Consider the following 22,972-nt stretch of genomic DNA (forward strand, 5'->3'; position numbering starts at 1 on the left):
AGGTTATGAGCTGCTTCTGGAACTTCAGGTGGTCCAGCTCAAGTTTGAGAGGGGCAGACGGGCCATTCCAGAGGGAGGCATCTGCAGAGGAGAGGTATCAACCCCCCACTCTCTGCCTGGAGAAGTGTCTAACCCTTAGAGAGTTGGAGGTAGCTGAGCGGAGGGCTCAAGAAGGAATGTATTTTGAAAGAGCGTTAGATGTAGTGCAGACCTCGGCCCCAGAAAGCCTTGTGGACAATGCAAAGTGTCTTGAACATGATCCTTGCAGCCACCGGGAGCCAGTGGAGAGATTTCAGGGTTGGAGAGATACGGTCCTTGGGCTTGAGGCCAAGGAGAAGTCTTGCAGTCCTGTTCTGAATTAGTTGCAGAGGGCGGAGAGTAGAGGAAAGCAGATTCAGAAGAAAGAGGCTGTTGCAGTAGTCCAGACTAGAGAGAACCAGGGCTATGGAGACAGTGAGCCTCTGGTGGGGTAAGTGAGAAAGGGAGGAGGAGGTGCAGCTGGTAGTGGGACTTGGTGGCACCGTCCGAGATGTGAGGAGAGAGAGTGAAGTCGAAGATGACACCAAGGTTTTGAGCCTCGCAGGAATCCGAAGTCAGAGGGCACAAGGCAGGCAGCCAGAATGAGAATGGGTCCCAATGAGTAGGATCACCGTCTTACTGGCATTAAGGCAGAGATCATTGGAGGCGCACCAATCCTGAATCGCGGATAGCCATCAGAAATTAGCAGGAGAGGAGCCTGAAGGAAAGCTGAGTGTCATCCGCATAACACCAAAAGTTAGAGAAGGTAGAGTTCAAGTGGGCAAAAGGGGCCAAGTAGAAGTTGTGGTGCTTGTCCTACGGTGAACCCTATCAGGTCCCAGCACTGAATCCTGCAGGAGCAGACATGAGTCCTCCAGACCCCAGCAGTCTTTTACTGACAACTACTGAGCTGACCAACCCAGGGGAAGGGGCAGTGGATAAAACAACAAAAGGTCAGGTCTCCTCCGAAAGCCTCCAACTCCAGAACCTCTGATCTCAGAAAACCGGCAATAGATACATCTAATGGGTAGACAACTTGAATCTCTTTAGTAACTCCCTTAATTAACTCCCTTTCACCCTCGATTACCTGACTACCTCTGCCCAAGCTTGGCGGCAACTATTAGTTGAATATTCTTTATTTTCTTTTGGACTCTGATCACTTGCGGTAGTTCGTATTTCTGAAGTGACTTTACTAGAGTTCTATTTACTAAAGGCTTCACATTGTCTTAGACTTTTCTTTGCCACATTACTTCAACATGTGTTCTTTTGCCGGCTTGCTCTCACTCTGTTCTCCTTTGAGTTGGAAGAGATTTTGCTGTAATCTTTAACTACTGTAACCTCATGTGTGTGTGTATATTTTTCTCTGCCAATAGGCTTTCACTTACTTTCTCTTTTACTGATGCAAATTGAATTCCTCAAAATTGCTGCGTTACTAGTCTCCAGTGCTTTTCTCACTGCGCATTTTCAAAACTAGAACAATCTAGTTTCTCCAGTCTCTAATGCCCGACGCATGATTTTCAACGCTGCTAAGACTCCCTCACTGGATTTAAGCTGCGCAACTGGAAATTAATCTTTAACTGTACTCTCTGCTGTCTTTTCCCCCTTACGAAACAATGCTGCAACGTGTTCTATGGTTCTTTAAAGCACCAGCAACGAAAAGCTCTGCATGCTCGTATTACAATTTACTAACAATTTACAATTGGCAAACGATCGCGCGCGCACATGGCTTCCACACACGTACGTCACAACAAATGGAGATGCTCACGCACTGGATCAGCCTCACTATTCCCAAGGCAATTCTTTTAAATTTTAGTTGTTCAGAAAACAAACTTCAACATGCGACAGTCTTTGTATTCTTCCGAACATTTCCATTTAAAGTTCCTTATGGGTACATAGTGCTATTCCCATTTCATAAAGTGTCATACCAAAACATTGAATTTCTTTCTCTAATTTGTAAAGTCACTTATCTGAGTTTTCATTTACTGGATCTCTCTGGCAGTAGATTCCTTACAACTTGTTTTGACTTCTGCTAAACTTCAGTTTCTTTATGTTTTCTCTGGAGTCTGATTTAGCTGTGACCTTCATAGGGCTTGACTTTAATGAAAGGCAGTTTAGAACCTTTACAGGGATTCCAAACTACCTCACAATGATCACTGGACTAATCATTGCCGTTCAATTACACCTCCATCTTATATTGGGACAATTCCTGCTGCCTGGCAGTATAGTTAAGGAAAATAACTGACTACAGCCAACACAATCCCCACAAGACTAAAGACTTTAAACTTACATCTACCTAGAGTCACAACACTTATCCAATGCCCGGAGACTCTGTTTAACTGAGATCTTAAATGGGAACCATACAAAACCTCCCTGCGGTGCTGGTGCCACAGCAGCTGCGTCTGGCACCAACTGTGCACCTTCCATAGTGTATTTAGCCAGCTTCTTTAATACCAATTTGTTTTCTGCCCTTGCGACATTCTCCGCTGGCTGCCTTTCCATCTCCTGCTTCCGTTTACAATAGTGTATTATTGTGGCTTGTATTTCGGGCCATCCTTCAGCTTCGATGTCCACTACCTTGTCTAAGGATTCCTGTACTTCTGGGGCAATCCTTTCACTAGTATGTGATAGAACAATGGTATACATTCGTCCTAGGATCTTCCTGTATCTTGGGTCCATAAATCCTGAACATTATATATTCTGCTGGGTCATCTCTCTTCATTTTATGAGTCATCACTGTCCCTAAATCATAGCTGTCTGGATGCATGCTTCTTAGAACTTTCCAGACGTGCTCGACAATTGTTAAATAGAGCTCTGTCATGAGCATTTGTGCTCGATTTCACCCCTTTGTAGCCCGCCTGATTCCACATTTTGTCTGCCTGTTCTCCTAGGATTGTCTCCCATGGCCAGCATCACACCTGCAGTCTTTTTCTCTAGTGCATGTATCCACTTACTGGCCCCCGCCATGAGAGAAGGTAAACTACATATTAGGTTGTCCCGGTCCATTGTTTGCCAGGGCACATAATGGGCTCCCCCTCGTCCCTTCTGTAATAATGGCATTACCCGCGTTTTTGGTCCTGAGCCTCCTTCTCTGACAACTTGTGTTATCCACATATTTACCTTCCCTGTCTTACTGCGGAAGGAGGTGGACAATCCCTACCGCAACCGTCTCTGTCCTGTCGTTTCCCGTCCTTTCTTTCCCTTAGGTTGTCAGGTGTCCATTCGTCACTGTCCCAGTCACCCATTCGTTTTCCATCAACCCTTCGTCTGACGCCATGTCTTCCTCACCCCACTCATCGTCTTCTCTCTGTTCTCCGTCCTCCCCGTCTAATTTGAATGTTATTCTTCCCAATGCCCATTCCCCTTGTCCTTCCTCCTAACCTCTTCCGATTACACATTCTGCTTCAATGAACCACGCACCGCACCCACTTGCTGGCACGTGTTCTTTTCGATATCTGCTAGATGAACAAGTTACTCTCTTACCTGGTAACGTTCTTCCGATGAGATGGTCCGACGACATATTGCATATCTATGACATGTAATCAACACAGCTGTGCTGCTTTGGAAAATCTTCGGCGTCTGCGTAGATGACGTCGATACGCCGCCCTCGGGGACCTCCTCCGACAGCCGACGTCACTGGATGTTACAAGAAGGACGCACGACGCCCGTAGCCTCAGTTGTAGGTTTTTTCCAGAACGTGTGGCACCAGTCTTCTGCCAGTCTAACACACAAAGCCTTGCGGAAACGTAAGCTGCAATCGCATAAGAAATTCTGTAGCGGGGAAGGCAGGGAGGGAGCGATATGAATACGTAGTCGGACTATCCCATCGAAAGAACGTTACCAGGTAAGAGAGTAACTTGTTCTTCGAGGGGATTGGGTCCTCCGAAGTATTCCATATCTATGACAGATTCCCAAAGCAGTACCAATGCAAGGAGGTGGGAAAAGAATTTAGAAAACAGAAATTTAGAATGCCCAATCAAATTGCGGATTAAAGGACCGCCTGGCCAAAGGCCAGATCCTGCCCACGGATGGAATCGAGGGAGTAGCGACGTACAAAAGTATGTACCGAAGCCCAGGTGGCTGCATCAACAGGAATAGGAACACCCCTCTGTAGGGCGGTAGAGGCAGCCATACCCCCTGGTAGAATGGGTCCGCAAGCCGACAGGTGGGTCCTTACCCGCCAAGTGGTAACACTCAGATAGCCAAAACAATCTAGCGAGACAAAGTCTGTTTCGTCACAGCTTGTCCCAAACACTTTCCAGCGTAACCAATGAAGAGTTGATCATCCACTCTGACCCGGGATATGCGTGTAATATAAAAGCTTAACGCTCTCCTAGGATCAAGCCTATGGAGCCTCTCCTCTTCCTTACCAGGATGTGGAGGAGGATAAAACACCGGAAGAACAACCTAAATGAAATTCCGACACCACCTTCGGAAGAAAGGAAGGACGAACTCCAAGGACAACCCTGTCCTTATGAAACACAGTGAAAGGTGGCTTAACTGGAAGTGCCAGTAACTCACTCACTCTGCGAGCAGAAGTGACCGCAACCAAAAATACTGTTTTAAAAGTTAACAGTCTCAAAGAGCATGAATGCAAAGGCTCAAACGGAGCACCGATCAGAAACTTGAGAACAAGGTTCAAATCCCAACCGGGCACCTGGAAAGGTGACGGAGGGAACACATTAGTGAGCCCCTTCAGAAACTGATAAATTAAAGGAATTTTAAAATAGGAACACTCTTCAGACGAGCGCTTAAATATGGACAGCGCCGCCAGGTAACCTTCAATGGTACCCACTTGCAAGCCCCTGTGGGCCAAAGAAAGCAAAAAAGACAGAACCATGGGAATGTCACATGCAAAAGGATCCACATTCTTAACCCTGCACCAGTCGCAAAACACGCCAACGGACGCGGTACAGGGACTTTGTTGCAGGCCGTCTGGCCGAGAGCAACTCCTCCATCAAGTGTTCAGGGAGGTCCAAGCGTTAAGGTTGAGGGATCTGACCTCTGGATGGAGAATCTGACCCCCTCCCGTGAGAGCAGATCGTCTCGGTAGGGAAGACGTGGAGGGCAGAAGGACAATTCGAGAAGGTCCGGGTACCACCCTCCGGGCCCACGCCGGAGCAATGAGGATCATCCGGGTACCGAACCTCTGTAACCTCTTCAGTACCTGCGGGATGACGGGGACTGGAGGAAACGCGTACAGCAGTGGGAATGACCACTCTACCACGAACGTGTCTCCTAAGGCTCCTTTTGGAGGAAATTCCCACGAGCAGAACCTCTTGCACTTCCGGTTGACACTGGAGGCGAAGAGATTCACTTGTGGGGTCCCCCAAAGGGCGAAGATCTCCAGCAGAATCTCCCGAGCCATCTACCACTCGTGAGAGGTCGCGCTCTGCCTGCTCAGAGCATCCGCCGTCTCGTTTTTGTCTCCGGCCAGATGAACTGCCGAGATCGAAACGTCCTACTGGATTGCCCAGAACCAGAGCTGCATCGCCTCCCTGCACAGAGGAAGTGACCCTGCCCCCCCCTTTTTGTTGAGGTAGTGCATGGCCACCGTGTTGTCCGTCAGGATCAGGACATTCTTCTCCTCGCACAGTCGGCAGAAAAGCCTTCAGGGCTAGCCTGACGGCCCTCAGCTCCAAAAGATTGATATGGAGTCTGGACTCTGACGGAGACCAACGACCGCTGACTGTCAACTCGTTGGCATGAGCTCCCCATCCCGTGAGGGATGAGTCCGTCACGATCGTCACCTCCGGCCAGGGTAGCCAAAATGGAGCCCCCTTCATCAGATTGTCTTCGACGGCCCACCACAGAAGGTCCTGGGCGACTGAGGACGGCACCTGAACAGGGTCCGACAACCTGCCGGAGGACTGAGACCACTGGAGCTTGAGTGCCCATTCCAAAGATCTCATCCGCAACGTGGCCTCTGGCACCAGAAGAATGCAGGATGCCATGAGGCCAAGCAATCTCAAGAACTCGAACGCTGGGAGACTCTGGGCAAGCTGAAACTTGTGCACCATCTGCTGAATGTGATGAGCCCTCACCTGGGGAGGAAAACACTGCCCCAGGGATGTGTCGAGCACAGCTCTGATGTACTGGAGCCTCTGAGTTGGTGTCAAATGGGACTTCCTTAAGTTGAGGGAGAAGCCCAGCTTGTGGAGGGAGTGGCAGGTGACTGACAGATGATCCAGGACTTGCTCGGGAGGGCGCGCCCTGATCAACCAATCGTCCAGGTAGGGGTAGACATGAATCCCCCCCTTTCCTGAGGTGCTCTGCCACCACAGCCATGAGCTTGGTGAAGACCCTCGGGCGGAGGTCAATCAGAGCGGCAGGACCCGAAACTGAAAGTGCGAGACGCCAACCGCAAACCTCAGGTACTTCTTGTGCTTTGGATGTATCGGCACATGAAAATAAGCGTCCTTGAGGTCGAGAGACACCAACCAGTCCTGAAGGTTGATGGGCCTGGAGGACTTGAGAGAGAGTAACCATCTTGAACTTGTCCTTCCTGAGGAGTTTGTTCAAACCGCGCAAGTCCATGATGGGTCTCAAAGCCCCGTCTTTCTTGGAAATCAAAAATTAAGGTGAATACCATCCCTTGTTCTTCTCCGATACAGGCACCAGTTCTATGGCGCCTTTCTCCAGCAGGGATTGAATTTCCTGCGCAAGGAGCGGATCCGGACTCTTCAAAGAGAGATTCCCCGGTGGATTGTCTTGAGGCCTCTGCCGGAAAGGAAGACAGTAGCCGTGGGTTATGATGTCCAGAACCCACATCTGAAGTAATGGCTCGCCACTCTGCAAGATGCTGCACCAGCCTTCCCCCAACTGGCGAACCATGGGACATGGCCTCATGACTGAGCTGAAGCGGCTGCGGCGTTGTCCGAGGGCAAAGAGGCAACAGCCTGAGCTCCCTTGGCACCACGAGTACCTTGTTTTCCACCTCTGGCACTCCTACGGAGGCCCCTTTGACTGGCAGCTCCTCTCGCTTTACCAAAGGATGAGTAACAACTAAAGGAACCTCCTCTCCATTGCTGTCCCCTAGGACAAAAAGGCAGAGGTTGGCGAACTGCAGCACCCAACGACTTCGCTGCAGCTTTGGAGGTCTGCAACCTCTCAAGGCTCTCATCAGCCTTGCTGCCAAAGAGATGTTCCCCGTCAAAGGGCATGTTGAGGAGCCGGGCCTGCACATCAGGAGCAAATCCCGACTTCCGCAACCACGCAAACCTGCGTATAACGCTGCTCACCGCCATGGACCGGCTGACGCAATCCGCCATGTCCAAACCCGACCGAATGGCCTCACACATGGCATCCTTGCCATCCTGAACCATGGCAAGGAAACCATCCCGTTCGTCCCCTTCGGGAATATGTTCAGCCGCTAAGGAAACAGTTCCACAGAGTGCGCGTGAAACATGACAAGGCACATACGGAGTGTGCCGCCTGAAGAGCCATAGCCCCTGAAGAAAACACTTTCTTCGCCCAGCCGTCAAAACACTTCAGGAGGGATGGTAGGATCCGACGCCTGCTTTGCCGGGGCCGTAGCCGCCTGCACCACCAAACTCTCCGGGGCAGTCCAAGCCGCCGCCGCCACCCTCCTCTGTAGAGCCATATGGAACAGCAGTACCGGGTCAGTTGGTGGCCCTTGGTCGAGGATATCCGTAAGGTCATCCTGAAGAAAATCCCCTGGGGGAGCAGGCCATCCCAAGTACTCGGTGACCCTAGACATAAGGCGCCGGTACTGGGAGTCGGCATGAGTGCCAGGCTCAGGCCTACAAAACTCCACCCCCGGAGAGGTGTCCAGCCCACTGGCATCGTGCAGGGACTGCCGCAGGTCCTTAATCTGGCTATGGCCTGAGAGAATCTCGTCTGGCACCGTATCAGGAACCATGCCATCATCAGAGCCCTCATCCACCTCTGAAATAAACTCAAGATGGCGGTAAGAAGGCACAGAATGTGGAACAAAGCCATGCTTGACCTTGGCCAGAGCCTTTCTAGGGGGTTCCACCGAGCCCCGAGGTGCCCCCATCGAAACAGCCTTGAAAGGCGTCTAGTGAATCGACGTTGACGCCGAACGCGGTGCTGACAGCATCGATGGCGTTGACACAGGCCTCGAGGCCGGAGCCCCGAGCGTGTCCCTCGACAGCCTGGGCGCCGGTGGCGTAGACGTCTTCCTCGAAGACACCACAGGTGCATACGGTCTCAAGCGCATCGAGGACCAGGACCTGGACCGGGCAGGACGAGAACGATTCCCCTTGTCCGACCGCCCGAAGGCGTGCGAGCAGCATCTCCCGACCGATCACGACCGACCCCACTCGGAGGCACGGACGGACCAGTGCCCTGCGATTCAAGAATCGCTAACGTTTTCTTCCCGAAGGAAGCCCATTCCTCCGGCATCGCATGCTTGGTGGGATAAGCGACCCGCCGACGGGCGGAGTCCTCGGATGAGGACGGGGAAGGCGACCGATGACTGCGTTTCCCGGGAGTGCCTCGAAGAGGCAGAGGAGTGGCGGGACGGACTCCGGGACCGAGACCCACTGGACTTCCGATGACGATGCAGAGAGTCGCCCCTCGAATCGTCTGTTGAAAGCCCCGCAGACCTCCACTTCTGTGGCTTGGACACCTTACCTACTGACAACTTCTTGCGCTCCCGCAAGGCTTTGGACATGAGCGACTGGCAGTCGACACAGTCATCCGTGTCATGGGCCTCCCCGAGGCACCAGAGGCAGGCGTCGTGAGAGTCCGTCACTGACCTCTTGGACCCACAGTCCCTGCACTTCTTAAAGCCCGGACGCGGGGTGGAAGACGAGGTAGACATCTTCACAAAGAATATACTACACAATACGAACAGGTTCGAAGAACCGAGAAAGAACAGAAACTCCAAAGAGTCGAGGCGCACCAAGATCTCCAAAGCGAACACGTTCGCGGAAAAAACAGAACTGAGGCTACGGGCGTCATGCGTCCTACTTATAACATCCAGTGACGTCGGAGGAGGTCCTCGAGGGCGGCGTGTCGACGTCATCGACGCAGGAGCCGAAGATTTTCCCAAGCAGCACAGCTGTGGTGATTACATGTCAGATATGGAATACATCGGAGGACCCAATCCCCTCGAAATTGCTTTTCACCGCACGTTTGCATCGCCTCACTTTGCCCCTCCTCTTTTGCCCCCTGTGCTTCTCCCCTCATTTCCCTTAGATGTTTCCTGCCGCAGGTTTGTGTAACCTGTAGCTGGTTGTAAAGTGGGAAATAACCCGTAGGGCGGGGCAGTGAGCTTGGTCCGTCCCCTCCCATTGTCACTTCTTTCTTTAATTTATTCTCTTTAGTCTCCTCGTATAGTTTCCAGAGACCCAATATATTATGCCTGCTTTTTAGCTTAGAGCCTTTATATTTTGTTAACAGGTATGAGAACATATACTCTATTGTTTTACTGTCGGATGTCCCTTCTCCTAGGCCAGGCATGGAAACACTGCCCTGCAGTTTCCTCTGCCCACAGGAAATTGTATTTTAATATTTTAGCATGATACTGGGGCATTTTACGGTACATCTGGTCTAAGGGGCTATCGATACACACCATTATTTCATTTCCTTTATTTTGCTCCCCTTTTTCTGACCCCCCCAACCCCCCCCCAACTCTTCCCATCTCCTTCATTCCCAAACACACCCTTCAATGTTCACACTGGCCCTCTCCACAGGCCCGACCACTCACTTGATGCCAGTATTTGACAGGCCTCTCCACAGGCTCACTGTTCCCGAACATAGTGCAAGAGTGGCCGGTGTTTGTCCACACACCACCGTCACACTCCTGCTAATAATGCGAAACACCTGCTAATTTACACGAGCTACCTCCGGGTGCTGATTCGTCCACCACAAATCCTCACCATTCGATGACGCCAACTATCACATGCATGTCCCTCGCTACGAGAACAAATCCCAACACAACTCGTACCCCAATGACTCAACTATACAATCGACTGTAGTACGCGCCACTCCTGTCTAACAGGTTTCACCACGCATCCTCCCTGCTGTGGTACGCTCCAATATCTACTCTACTACGGGAGACCGTCCTCCCTTCTCTCGCTCTAGGAAGCGTCCTATACACCATATAAACAATCTATCACTCCCTCTTCTACTAGCATACACCTATTGTGCAGCATCTTCTTGCATGGTTATACTTACATCCTGGATAATCTCGAGTCCCCTTCAGCACTGAGCTTCCACCACGGGCTCGCCCTTACACTGAAATGCTGGATGGCTCTTGGGACCTGGCAGACCTTCGCGAACTCAGCGTCTGCAGAGCCTCCTCAGTGATGCGCTGTGAACAGGTCCGAGGTCACCAGACCCGCGCCCCCAGGGAGGCTGGTCTGTATACTCTCAGTAGTCCGGGGAGGACCGAGACATCTCACTGGGGCCTCCAGAAATGTAGTCAGTGGTCTGCCAATTAGTGCATAGTAAAAACTGCACACTGACAAAAATAGAGCACAAACCAGGCAAGAAGCAAAACTGTTTATTACAGCTGGGTGAGCACAAACCTAACAGAACAGTGAATTAGCTCTGATCAAGAGGCTAACATCTGAATGGACTATGAACAGCAGTTTTCTAACAAGAAATACAATAGTCGAGAGTCAGGAGAAACACTTGGAGGATTAGTTTTTGCCGCTCTATCCAGGGATTTGATTGGTTGGCAATCTCCTCCTCCTCGTCATCCTCCTCGACTATTCCATTAATTTGTGAAAACATCATTAGACCAAACAGTTCAATAGTTTTCCATCACCTCACCTCCCCATGTGGTACCACATTTTATTCACAAGCCACCCTGGAACATCTTGTTATTAATGAAGCAACATTTGTGCTGACCGCCGGGACTTGAATATACTGCCATTGGTCAGATACTGCCGTTGGTCAGCACCATTGAGAATGGGACATAAGACACCCTGCAGCTGGTGGGAAAGGGGACATTCACACGACACCCGTTAGACAATGACCTTCGCAGACTGTGGCAGATACTTTGAAAGCTGCCCCCCTCGTCAGAGTTTAGGAGTCACCCGCCCAGCTACCGTTCCAGGTAGCTTGTTTGGCTGGCCACCCAGCAGTTACGATAACAGGAACTGGGTGAGGTAATTCCCATATTTCGAGTAGTTTGAGCCTCATCCCCCTTTGCACATCCCTGTCATTGTGGTCACATGTTTAAATTGAAAATTTCCCATATTCAGCCGCTCCGAGAGATTTCTTACGGCGCATATTTATATTTGTGTTATTTATATCCCTCCCTTCCTTTGGCTAATCATAGAGAGCAGTGTGTTGGACCAAGTTTACATCCAATGTATCGTTACCCCCTACCATTCCGGGTTAAGTCCTACATAGTGTGTGTCTGTGGCTCAGCATATGTTATTCCACCTGTGGCCACCACTACCACCGTGCATCTTCTTTACTCCCGTAGTTGATAGGTATGTCCCCCTATCTTGGCACTGAATTAGCATCTTTAACACAAGGATGTGGGGTGAGTTGCAGTTCAGTGAGCAACCGTCCTCCGGAAAAGGGATGCTCTTTCCGTTGCATAAATTGCTAAAGATGCAAACAAAATGATACAGCAAACATTTTCTGGTGAATAAAAATGATCCCTGCTCCAGCATGCATTCAAATCTTTTACGGGGCTCAAGAAGTCTTTTCTCTGAGATTCCTAGTCTGCATGTGGATAATATTGTACCTCTCGTCAGTTTTATGGATGTAGTATGGGTGCAAGCAGTCAACTCTTCAATGGGAACATGCAATGGAAAGCCATCAGTGAGGATATAAAAGCCATTAATAAAATGATGCAGGTAATTTAGTTTCTAAAAGGGAAACCAGCTAATCAGACCCACACTTTCATAATACTCCATGCCAAAAGTATAGCTCTGACTGTCTGACATCTCTGCAGTGGCAACAAGGCAGGTTCAACGGGCATGTGTTTTTCGACAGCTGATGGAACACAAAGTTCCAACTAACAGAGGTGACTTTAATAATGTGCAGCTCTGCTTCAAAGCATGATAACTGTGTACTCTGATGAGCCTAGTAGCAAGTTAAACTTCAAAAACAAGCCATGCCAGTTAATGGCATTGTGGCTATTGGAGTCACACAATTATAAAGCCACAGAATTTGGATGTCATTAGCATCAGCTCGATGAGCAGTGCTCTAGTCATGACAGAGCTAGCGTCTATTCGCTGTCTGGCCTCAGTGTGTCCACAACAACCACTCTGGGACCCTGCCCCAAGATGCAGCTATTTTGAGCCCCTTGAGGTAGGAGACTCCTTCCTCCCGGTCACAACAGCTATCCCCAGGAGATCCTCATGGAACTGGTGCATTAAACACAGTCCAGACATAACAAATCCATGGTCACACCAGGATGCTGATCAGAGTCCTTTTCCTTTTAAGATAGGCAGACCTGAGAACGGGGTGGACAGAGTAGGGAGAGGAGAAGTTTAGGCCAAGAGAGTGGGCGGCAGAGGTGTGGGGGGGTCATCATCTTGGAGTCTGCCAGGCCTTCCTACACTTCCTGCTCCCGACTAACTTCTTGCAGACGGAGAAATTACTTACCATAATGTTATTTCTATGGATTCTTCTCCCACAGATTTATCATCTGATAGAAATTCCCTCCAGCCAGCTCTGCTGCTTCGGAACATTTTTGACAAGGGGCGTAGTGGACCTCGACCATCTGCCGTCGATCCCTCTAAACGGCTCCGGACGGGGTGTCAGACGTCTTATAAAACCACATCACTACGCCCCAACCCCAGTCCTCCCCCCCCCCCCTTTTCCCGAGCACCACACGCTGCATAGGAAAACAGAACAAACAGGCTAATGAGCACTTAAAAATGAAATAACTATGGACCTGCAAAGGAGGATCAATTGCAACTAACACTGAAAGTAGTGTCAGAAAAATAAAACTTGTAGTAGGAAGACAGAAAACGGACACAGAGGACCATCACCAAGTCAACGTGAAAGAGAAGATGCGTGCCAACCGCCAACTTACTGAGCGGGGCTGGATGGGAGGGGAGGGGAGGGATCTATAGGAGAAGAATCCATAGAAAGAACATTACTGTAAGTAATTTCTCCTTCAATAGTTTGCCTTTCTCCAGCAGATTCCTCATCTGATAGACTCCCAAAGCAGCGGATGAAGGTGGAGGGCAGAACGTTATAATAAGATATTTTGGACTACTGCCTTGCCAAAACATGTATCAGCTGCACGAGTCACATCCAGACTATAGTGCTTAGCAAATGTATGAAGGGATGACCATGTTGCAGCGCGATAAACCTCCCAGACAGGGACTCCCCTCTGCAATGCTGTGGATGCCCATACCCCTTGTCGAATGGGACCTGATGCCTGCTGGTAATTCCTTTCCAGTGGACTGGTAGCATTCCACTATACACATACACTAAAGTCTGCTTAGTTATGGGTAAGCACTTTCGGGCCAAGGAAAAGGCCACAAAGAGCTGGTCAGCTCTCCTAAAATCAGCTGTCCTTGCAATATAAGGACTCTGCGCCCTTTTCGGCTCTAGGCGATGTAACTTTCTCCTGCTTAGAAGGATGCGTACGAGAGTCGAAGATCGAAAGGTTGATGGACTGAGACAAGTGAAATTCTGAGACGACCTTGGGGAGGAAGCCAGGCCTTACCCTGCGTGAAACTTTCTCCCGGAAAAAAACCAGGAAGGGTGGCTTACAAAAGAAGGCCTGCAGTTCACTCATCCACCCACCTAGCGGATGTAATACCCACCAAGAAGGCTGTTTTCAAAGAGAAGCCATAAGGGACAAGAGTGCATAGGCTCAAAGAAGCAGACATTAGAAATGTCAGAACCATATTAAGGTCCCAGTCTGGGACAACAAAGCGAGTAGGCAGAAACCTATTTACAAGGCCTTTCAGGATCGTAAAGAAATTAGCCTTGATCAGGAGATCTTTTAAACACAGACAAGGCCACCAAATATCATTTGACGGTAGTGACCTGAAGGCCTGCTGAGGCCAGTGACAGAAGGAATGCCATCACTGTAGTGGTGGGGCAAGAGATGGGGTCAATCTCGCGTTCCCTGCACCATGCCTCAAACATTCTCCATCTGCACGTGTACAAAGCTCTTGTAGACTGTCTGCGTGCAGCCAGCAACACCTCAAGTACTTCCTCAGAGAGGTCCCAGTCATCATATCTCATCCTCTCAAGAGCCACGCATGTAGGTGGAGTGATTCTGGGGTCGGTTGGTGTATCCAACCTTCCGACTGGGTTAGGAGATCAGTGTGCTGAAGCAACCAGTGAGGTGGACAGATTCAAGAGGTCGGAGTACCACTTTCTCCTCGCCCAGTCTGGGGCGATCAAGATCAAGGTAGCTGGAAACTTCAACCTCTGGAGAACTCATGGAATGACAGGAATCAGAGGGAATGCTTAATAGAGAGTGAAGGTTCAATCCACCAGAAACACATCCCCCAGTGCACCTTTCGCTGGTCATTCCCTCGAGCAAAACCGTTTGAACTTCCTTTTGGACTCCTTTGCCAACAGATCCACTGCTGGGGTACCCCAGAGAGCACATACCTGCTCTAGGACTTCCTGGCACACTTCCCCACTCATGCAAGACCATGCTACGCCTGCTCAGAGCATCCGTCAAGTTGTTCTCTGTGCCTTCCAGATGAACTGCAGAGACTGAGATCCGGTTCTCCAGCAACCAGAACCAAAGCATCATCGCCTCTGTGCAGAGGGGGCGGGAGAGCACGCCACCTTGTTTGTTGAGATAGTGCATTGCCACTGTGTTGTCCATCAGAACGAGGACATGCTTCCCCTGCAGGGACGGGGCGAACGCTTTCAGGGCAAGCCTGATCGCTCGAAACTCCTGGCTGTTGATGTGCCACCTAACTTCTGTGGCTGACCAGAGGCCGCTCACCTGCAAATCCTCACAGCGAGTGCCCCAACCCTTCAGAGACGCATCCGTGACCACTCGGGGTCTGAGGCCAAGGAGGCCAGAAGGGTTCCCCCGCCAAGAGGCTGCTGCGTTCCGTGGACCACGGATGCGTACACATTGAGGAGATTCGAGAGAGTGCCGAGGTACTGAGACCACTGAACCCTCAGGAGCCATGGTAGGGAACTCATGTGCAACCTGGCCTCTGGCACCAGAAAAATGCAGGAGGCCATGAGGAGGCGGAGGAAGGAAGCTGCTGGTAGAGTGGCATGGTTCCGCAACTAGTTGACCATTTGTGTCAAGCATTTGTCTCGGGAGGATAGCTCAGGGGCAACGTGCTCGCCTTGGAAGCAAGAAGACGACATCGAGTAACACAGGTTCGATCCCCGGGTCCGCGCTTAGAAACAAGTTATAAAAGGAACAAGTTACTTACCTGTAACTGTTCTCCAGCATGGGTCTGGCATGGATTCACACGCTCATGAATATTCCCCGTCGTCAGGCTGGGAATCCTCGGTAAAGAAAAAATCAGTATCAGTTTTGTTTCTGATCTGTCTTTCGTAGTAGTAACCAATCACTGATCTCTGCGTCATACTGACCACAGCCAATGACTGCCCTCTACCTAAGCCCCGCCTCTGGCAGCCATCTTCAGATTTGGTAGCACGTGAAGTGGCAGTATGACCAAGTGAAGAGCCGCAGAGGGGTAGGCGGGAGGGTTCGCATGTGAATCCATGCCAGACCGATGCTGGAGAACAACAGTTACAGGTAAGTAACTTGTTCCTTCTCCAGCATGGGGTCTGGCATGGATTCACATGCTCATGAATAAAGAATACATAGCAGTACGCACATGCACAACCACGGGAGGTGGCAAAGGCTCAACATTAAGCACACATCAAACTCAACATTAAGCAAATCTTACCTCCTCACCACGCTCACCTTAGGCGAACAGATTGCGCAGCACTGCTTGGCCGACCCTGGACTCCTCCCTGGAATCCCGATCGACGCAGTAGAATTTCGTGAAGGTGTGCGTCGACCTCCACGTAGCAGCCCTGCAGATGTCCAGCAAGGGCACACCAGATAGGAACGCCGTGGTAGCTGCGATCGCTCTGGTGGAATGGGCTCTCGGACGGCCAGGCAGTGGTCGGTTTGCCAACCGATGACAGTACATGATACAGCCGGAGAGCCATCTGGAAATGGAAGCCTTTAAGAGAGCCTTCCCCTGATTGACAGGTCCAAAGTTCACAAAAAGTTGTGACGTCTTCCGAAAACACTTTGTGCGGTCCACATAAAACTTCAGCGCTCTAGCCACATCCAGCGAGTGCAAAGTCCTTTCGGCCGGCGACGAAGGGAAGAAAACAGGCAACACCAAGGGTTCGTTGAGGTGGAATTCCGACGGCACCTTGGGCATGAAGGAGGGGTGCGTCCTGAGCACTACCCTCGTGTCGTGAAAAGTCACGACACGGGGGCTTGCAGGAAAGGGCCTGGATCTCCCACTCTTCGTGCGGAGGTGATGGCCACAAGAAACGCTGTTTTCCACGACAAGAACTTCAACGGAGCCGAGTGCAGAGGCTCGAACGGAGGTCCCATGAGCTTGGTCAGCACCACGTTGAGCTCCCACGCCGGGGCCGGAGCCGTCACCGGCGGGAACGATCTGAACAGTCCCTTCATGAATTCTTTCACCAGACGATGAGAGCACAAAGATGAACGCCCCGTGGTTCTGGTGTATCGGGAGATCGCAGCAAGATGAATCTTGATGGACGCGTGCGCCAGTCCAGCCTTGGCCAGCGTCAGAAGGTACGGCAGTACCTGGGGAGCCGTAATCCGTAGAGGGTTAATCTTCTGTGCGTGGCACCAGACAGAGACCTCTTCCATTTGTGTCCATAGCATTTAAGAGTTGAGGACGCCCTGGCCTTTGCAAGAACCTCTCTGCAGTCGGCCGGTATGTCGTATCCTCCAAACTCTAACGCTGCAGGAGCCAGGCCTGCAAGTTCAGCGACTTCGGGTCGTGATGGAGGATGGCGCCTCCTTCCCTGGAGAGAAGATCCGCGCCCTCTGGCAGCTTGATTGACGGGGACGCTGACAAGTCCAGAAGGTCCGGGAACCATATCTGCCTCAGCCACGCAGGTGCGACGAGGATCATCCTGCACCGTGACCTCTTGAGCTGGTTGATGAGCCGGATCAGCAATGGCAATGGAGGGAACGCGTATAGAAACAGGCCCTCCCAGGGGAACGAGAAAGCATTGCCCATGCTCCTCGGCTGGGGAAACCTGCTGGCGAACCTCCGGCATTTGGAGTTCGTCGCGGTCGCGAACAGATCGATCTGGGGTGTGCCCCACCGTCGGAAGAGGCGGTCCACTAGATCCTGTCGTAGTTCCCACTAGTGGCACGAGCACAGCTCTCTGCTGAGCGAGTCGGCAATGGTGTTTTTTATCCCTGCCAGATGAAACGGCACCAGAAACATCCTTTGGGCGACGGCCCAATGCCACAGATCCTGCACCTCCTTGGACAGGGCTGGGGACCTGGTTCCGCCCTGCTTCCTGATGTAGAACATGGTGGTGGTGTTGTCGGTGAAGATCCTCACGACCTTGCCCTTGAGGGACGGCAGAAAGGACCTGAGGGCCCAAAACACTGCACGGAGCTCCAGGACGTTGATATGGAGGGACTTCTCCGTCGGAAGCCAAAGGCTTCTCGCGTGCTGATTTTCGATGTGCGCTCCCCACCCTTCCAGGGAGGCATCCGTGGTCACTGTCTCCTGGTGGCCGGGGGTCTGGAAGTCCATGCCCGCCGTCAGATGCGCGCGGGTGCCCCACCACCGGATCGCTCGTCGGAAACTCTCGTCGAGTGTGATCCTCTCCTCGAAGCTGCCCATCGTCTGGATCCAGCGTGCGTCCAGGAACTCCTGCAACGGGCGCATCCGGAGCCTGCACAGGCGGATGAGGTAAATGCAAGAAGACATCATTCCGAGGAGGGACTTGATGGACCTCACCCTGGCCGCGTCCGCTACCAGCATCCGCTGCACCTTGCCCAAGATGGCCCTCGTCCTTTCCTCCGACGGAGAGGCCAGAAGCGACACTGTGTCGAGCTTCGCTCCCAGAAACAGTGCGTCTTGCGCGGGCACCAGGTGGGACTTGGCGTACTTTATGGAGAATCCCAGGTCCGTGAGTAGTTGGACGGTCCTTGCCGTGTGCTCCACGGCAAGCTCCTTCGTCTTTGCTCGGATGAGCTAGTCGTCCAGGTAGGGGTAGACGTGGATCCCCTTTCGGCGCAGCTGCGCCGCCACCGGTGCGAGGCACTTGGTGAACACCCTGGGTGCCGACCTCAATCCGAAGGGAAGGGCTCTGAACTGGTAATGACGCCCCTGGACCACGAACCTGAGAAACTTTCGGTGTCCCTTTAGGATGGGAATATGCGCCGCCACCGGTGCGAGGCACTTGGTGAACACCTTGGGTGCCGACCTCAATCCGAAGGGAAGGGCTCTGAACTGGTAATGAAGCCCCTGGACCACGAACCTGAGAAACTTTCGGTGTCCCTTTAGGATGGGAATATGGAAGTAGGCATCCTCCAAATCCAACGACGACAGGAAATCGCCCTCCTCCAGTTGACCCAGGACGTGTTGGAGGGTGACCATCCGGAACTTCTGTGCCTTGATGAATTTGTTCAGTCGTCGCAGGTCCAGGATGGAGCGCCATCCTCCCGTCTTCTTCTTCACGAGGAAGTATCTTGAGTAAACTCCGGAGCCCCGAAGCCTCTTTGGGACGAGCTCGATGGCGCCCTTCTTGAGCATCGCCTTTACCTCCAAGAGAAGTTGAGGGACGTGATGTTCTTTCCTGGCCACAGGGGGAACGCGCGGGCACTTCTTTAGAAACTCAAGCGCGTGACCCTGAGCTAGGGCTTCCAGCACCCAACGGTCGGTGGAGATGGACTCCCACACGCTGACTAAGCTCGCCAGGCGGCCTCCCACCGGGGTGCTTCGGTGGGGGCCCAACCCCACGGCCATTTCAGTCCTGCTTCGACGAGGCTTTGCCGCCTTGACCTCCTTGGCGACGACGGCGGGGTCCGCCTGACTTGCCTCGTCCCCTGTAAGCATCCTGTGACGACGAACGGGCCGCTTGACAGTAGGTGGAAAATCCGCCGCTGGAACCTTTGGAGGCACCCTGTTTGCCTCCGCCGCTCCGAAAGGGCGGCCGCCGCTGCTGAAGAACCCCAAGAACCCGGGCCGTCTCCGTGTCCGCCTTGATGGCTTGAAGGGAATCGTCCACTGTATTCCCAAACAGGTTGTTTCCGTCGAACGGCATGTCCAAGACTCTGGTCTGCACGTCCTGACGGAAGTCAGTAGCCTTGAGCCATCCACGCCGCCTAAGGCACACCCCGTTGCCCAACTGGCGAAAACCAGTGTCTGCGATGTCCGTCGCAATCGTAATGGCGTGGTCCGACACCACCTCTCCTTCCTGCAAGATCTCTAGGGCTTCCGCCCTCTTGTCGTCTGGTAGGAAGTCCAGCAGGGGGGCCAGCTTGTACCACAACTCCCCCTCGTAGCGGGCTACAATAGCCAAGGCGTTGGCCGCCTTAATGGTCGTCGCTGCCGACGAGATGACTCTGCGTCCCATAGTGTCTAATTTCTTTCTCTCGCCGTCCGGCGGGGAGGTCGACGTAGAGGCCGCGCCCCCCGCTTTCTTCCTGGCCGCCGCGGAGACGACAGAGTCCGGGGTCGGCTGTGCCCGAAGGCACAAGATGGCCGCGTCCGGGACCCGGTACTTCTTCTCGTACCGATCCCTTCTAGCTGGCGTCGTGGATGGGTTCTTGAGGAGGGCGAGGCCCTCATCCCAAATATCGTCAAGTAGAGGTACAGCGAGGACCGTCTTCCTCTTGGCCTCACGCCGTTGATAAAGGAAACCTTCCTTCTTCTCTTCCGACAGAGCTGGAAAAGCTCGGATGCCTTGGCGATCATGGAGTGAAACGATCCAATCTCGTCGGGCGGGGAAGCCCGGGTGGGAGGTGACGACGGGAGATCCTCGTCGTAAACCTCGTCGTCTGTACCCGTCGCGGCCGTGTCAGTCCCTGTATCATCCCCACGTGTCGTGGACAGGGAGGAGGGCTGAACAGGGCGCGATGGCTGAAAAGGAGGTGGAGGATGAATCCTTCTTCTCTTAGGGGGAGGGCTCCCAGAAGGGCCTGGCTCTGGGTCCCCCGTCGGGAGCGGTTCCTCCGTTGGTGGTAACGGCAGTCTCGTCCTTATCTCCGAGCATAAGGACTGTATAGCCAACAAAATGGCCGCCGAGTTGTCTTGCGGCACTGGTTGAGGGGAGTCCGACGGGCGGACAGGAGCCCCGTCGGCACCCTCGACATTCTCGTTGTCTCCTACGTTGGGGTCCCTCCCGACGGGCTGGTCTTCTTCCACGCCAACGCCGTGGCTTAAGACTTCGATCAGCTCCTCCTCAGAGGTTGAGGCCGAATCCACGACGACCTCCTGCCCCCCCTTTTTCTTCTCTGTCGGAGGTTTCACGGGGGTCCTGTCGATGGGCATGAAAGAGGACTCCCTCCGCGGTGGCAGGGAGACTCTGGGCCCCGAGGTCGCCACCACTGGTGTAGCCTCCACAGGCTGAGCCAGGGCCGCCGCGACTGTCTCGATAGAGGCCTTGGCCGGATGGATCAAGGCTTTCACCACCTTAGGTGCGCTCACCGCCTTCTCCTTGAGGGGAGGGTCACCGCCTCGCTCCCCCTCCGATGGGGCCTTTCAGCTCGACCGGGGTCTCTCCAGGAGCTTCGCCGGGTGCTTGGCCTTCCTCTTACCCAAGCCAGAGCGTTGGCTCGTGGTTCATGGCGCCGGGGAGGATGCGCCCTGCCTGGCGCCCGTAGAGCCCGACCGTTCGGCGCTCCCGGTGCCTGCGGACTCGCGGTCCTTGGCCTTCTGTAGGACCCCCGTCGCCAGGGCGCCCTCAAAGGTCTTAGAAGACCGCTCGGACTTCTTCTTCTTCTTGCCTGACGGGCTCTTTCCTTCCAGCCAGTTGGCGAGACATTGATGGCGGTCCTTCATGGTCCGCTCTGACATATTGCCGCAAAACGCACAGTCCTTCTCCACGTGCGTCTTGTCCTCATGTAGGCAGTAAAGGCAAAGGGAGTGTTCGTCCTCCTCAAAGACATTCTGAAGCTGGCATCCAGGGCAGGCCCTGAACAGCTTTCCGGGCGTCGAGCTTCCCTTCTCCTGGGCCATGTCCGAGATGGGCCTGAGAAACTTCTGGAATCCTCCAAAAGCGTGGCTCGACGAAATCTTCACCCTTGAGGGGCGTAGAAGAATCCGACACGGGTCCCCGTTGATCGGATGAAGAACGGTGGAGCTTGAGGCTCTTTTGACCGAAAAAAGAGAACGTTTTTGAGAGAAAAACGTGAAAATAGCACTAACGCTCGAGAGCAATAGCACGAGGATCCCAACACTTGAACGTGCGGTAAAAATCTGAAGATGGCTGCCAGAGGCGGGGCTTAGGTAGAGGGCAGTCATTGGCTGTGGTCAGTATGACGCAGAGATCAGTGATTGGTTACTACTACGAAAGACAGATCAGAAACGAAACTGATACTGATTTTTTCTTTACCGAGGATTCCCAGCCTGACGACGGGGAATATTCATGAGCATGTGAATCCATGCCAGACCCCATGCTGGAGAACCTTAGAAACGCGTTATAAATAACCTATCATAAGCTTGCTACTCTCTCCTCGAGAGGGCAGGCCTTCCCCCACCTGGGTATCTAGGACTCCTCCGATGAACTGGAGCCTCTGGATTGGTGTCATGTGGGACTTCTTTAAATTTAGAGAGAAGCCCAGCTTGTGCAGCAAGCAGGTGTTCTCTAAATGGGACGACAAGACCCGCACTGCAGACTTCCCTCGGATCAGCCAGTCGTCCAGATATGGAAATACGTGGACCCCGGATCTCTTGAGGTGAGCCGCAACTACCACCATGAACTTGGTTTAGACTCTTGGGGCAGAGGTTAGACCAAAGGCAGCACCTTCAACCGATAGTGCACATCTCCTATGATGAAACTTAGGAACTCCCTGTACATTCGATGGATTGGCACATGGAAATAATCTATCGACACCAGCAAGTTCTGTAGTTCAAGAGCGTGGAGAATCGCTCTCATCGTCACCTTCCTGAATTTGTCTTTCCTTAAGAACTTGTTCAAAGCCTTGAGGTCCAAAATGGGACAGAGACCTCCTCCCTTCGTGGGTACCAGGAAAATACAGGGAATATCGGCCCCGATCCCCTCTGCTCGGGAGGTACCTCTTCCACGGCACCCTTCACCAGGGCTCACAGTTCTTCCTGGAGCTCCTGTCTCAGTTGGATTGGGGTTGGGGGTGGTCAGTCTGGTGGTTTTCTTACAAATGGCAGACAATAACCCCACTGAATGAGCTCATGAGCCCAAGCATCGGAAGTCATTCCCTGCAAACGGATCAAATGTTCCATAAACCGTCCTCCAACCGGTGCGTTGTGGGTACAGGGAAAAATCAAAGCAACTTCGGAGGCTGGGTTGCCCTCGCCGCTGACTGTTGGGATCTAGAAGCCCCTCTACACCTTTGAGTGCAAGAAACTCTTCTGCCCTTGCCTGGCTGGTGGGAGCTGCGCTCTCCTGCAATAGGGAGCATATCTCCTGTAGCCCCGTGCTCTACAGGCAAAGCTAAATGCAGATTTGGCCAGCTGCGCAGGTAGGCCTAAGGACTAAGCAGTGATTTTGGATTCCTTAAGTTTTCCGAAGGAATCGTCTGCTTTCTGGCCGAATAGAAGATCGCACTCGAAGGGCATGCCCAGAAGCTTGACTTGGACATTAGGCGAAAAACCAGATGTTTTTAAATAGGCCCGTCTTCTTAGTGGTATGGCTGACGCCATAGATCTGCCCACACAGTTGGCGATGTCCAGGCCCATTTGCAGCGACTGTCTGGCCAACTCTTTCCAATCCTCCACTAGCTGCAAGAAGTCCTTACGCATTTCTCCTTCTGGGACATACTGAGCAGTATTTTCAACTGCTGTCTATAGACCAAAAAAAGTACTTGGCAAGACTGCTTGTCACATTTGTA

General features: G+C 52.5%; 1 protein-coding gene across 1 annotated transcript in view; it reads right to left on the reverse strand.

The window, feature by feature from the left end:
• Nucleotides 1–22,972, reverse strand: part of SNX1 (sorting nexin 1) — a 1,264,276-nt gene that overhangs the window by 1,073,672 nt on the left and 167,632 nt on the right. The window lies entirely within an intron of this gene.

The sequence above is a fragment of the Ambystoma mexicanum genome, chromosome 11, assembly GCF_040938575.1.
Source record: "Ambystoma mexicanum isolate Mex_15411 chromosome 11, UKY_AmexF1_1, whole genome shotgun sequence".
NCBI lineage: Eukaryota > Metazoa > Chordata > Amphibia > Caudata > Ambystomatidae > Ambystoma > Ambystoma mexicanum.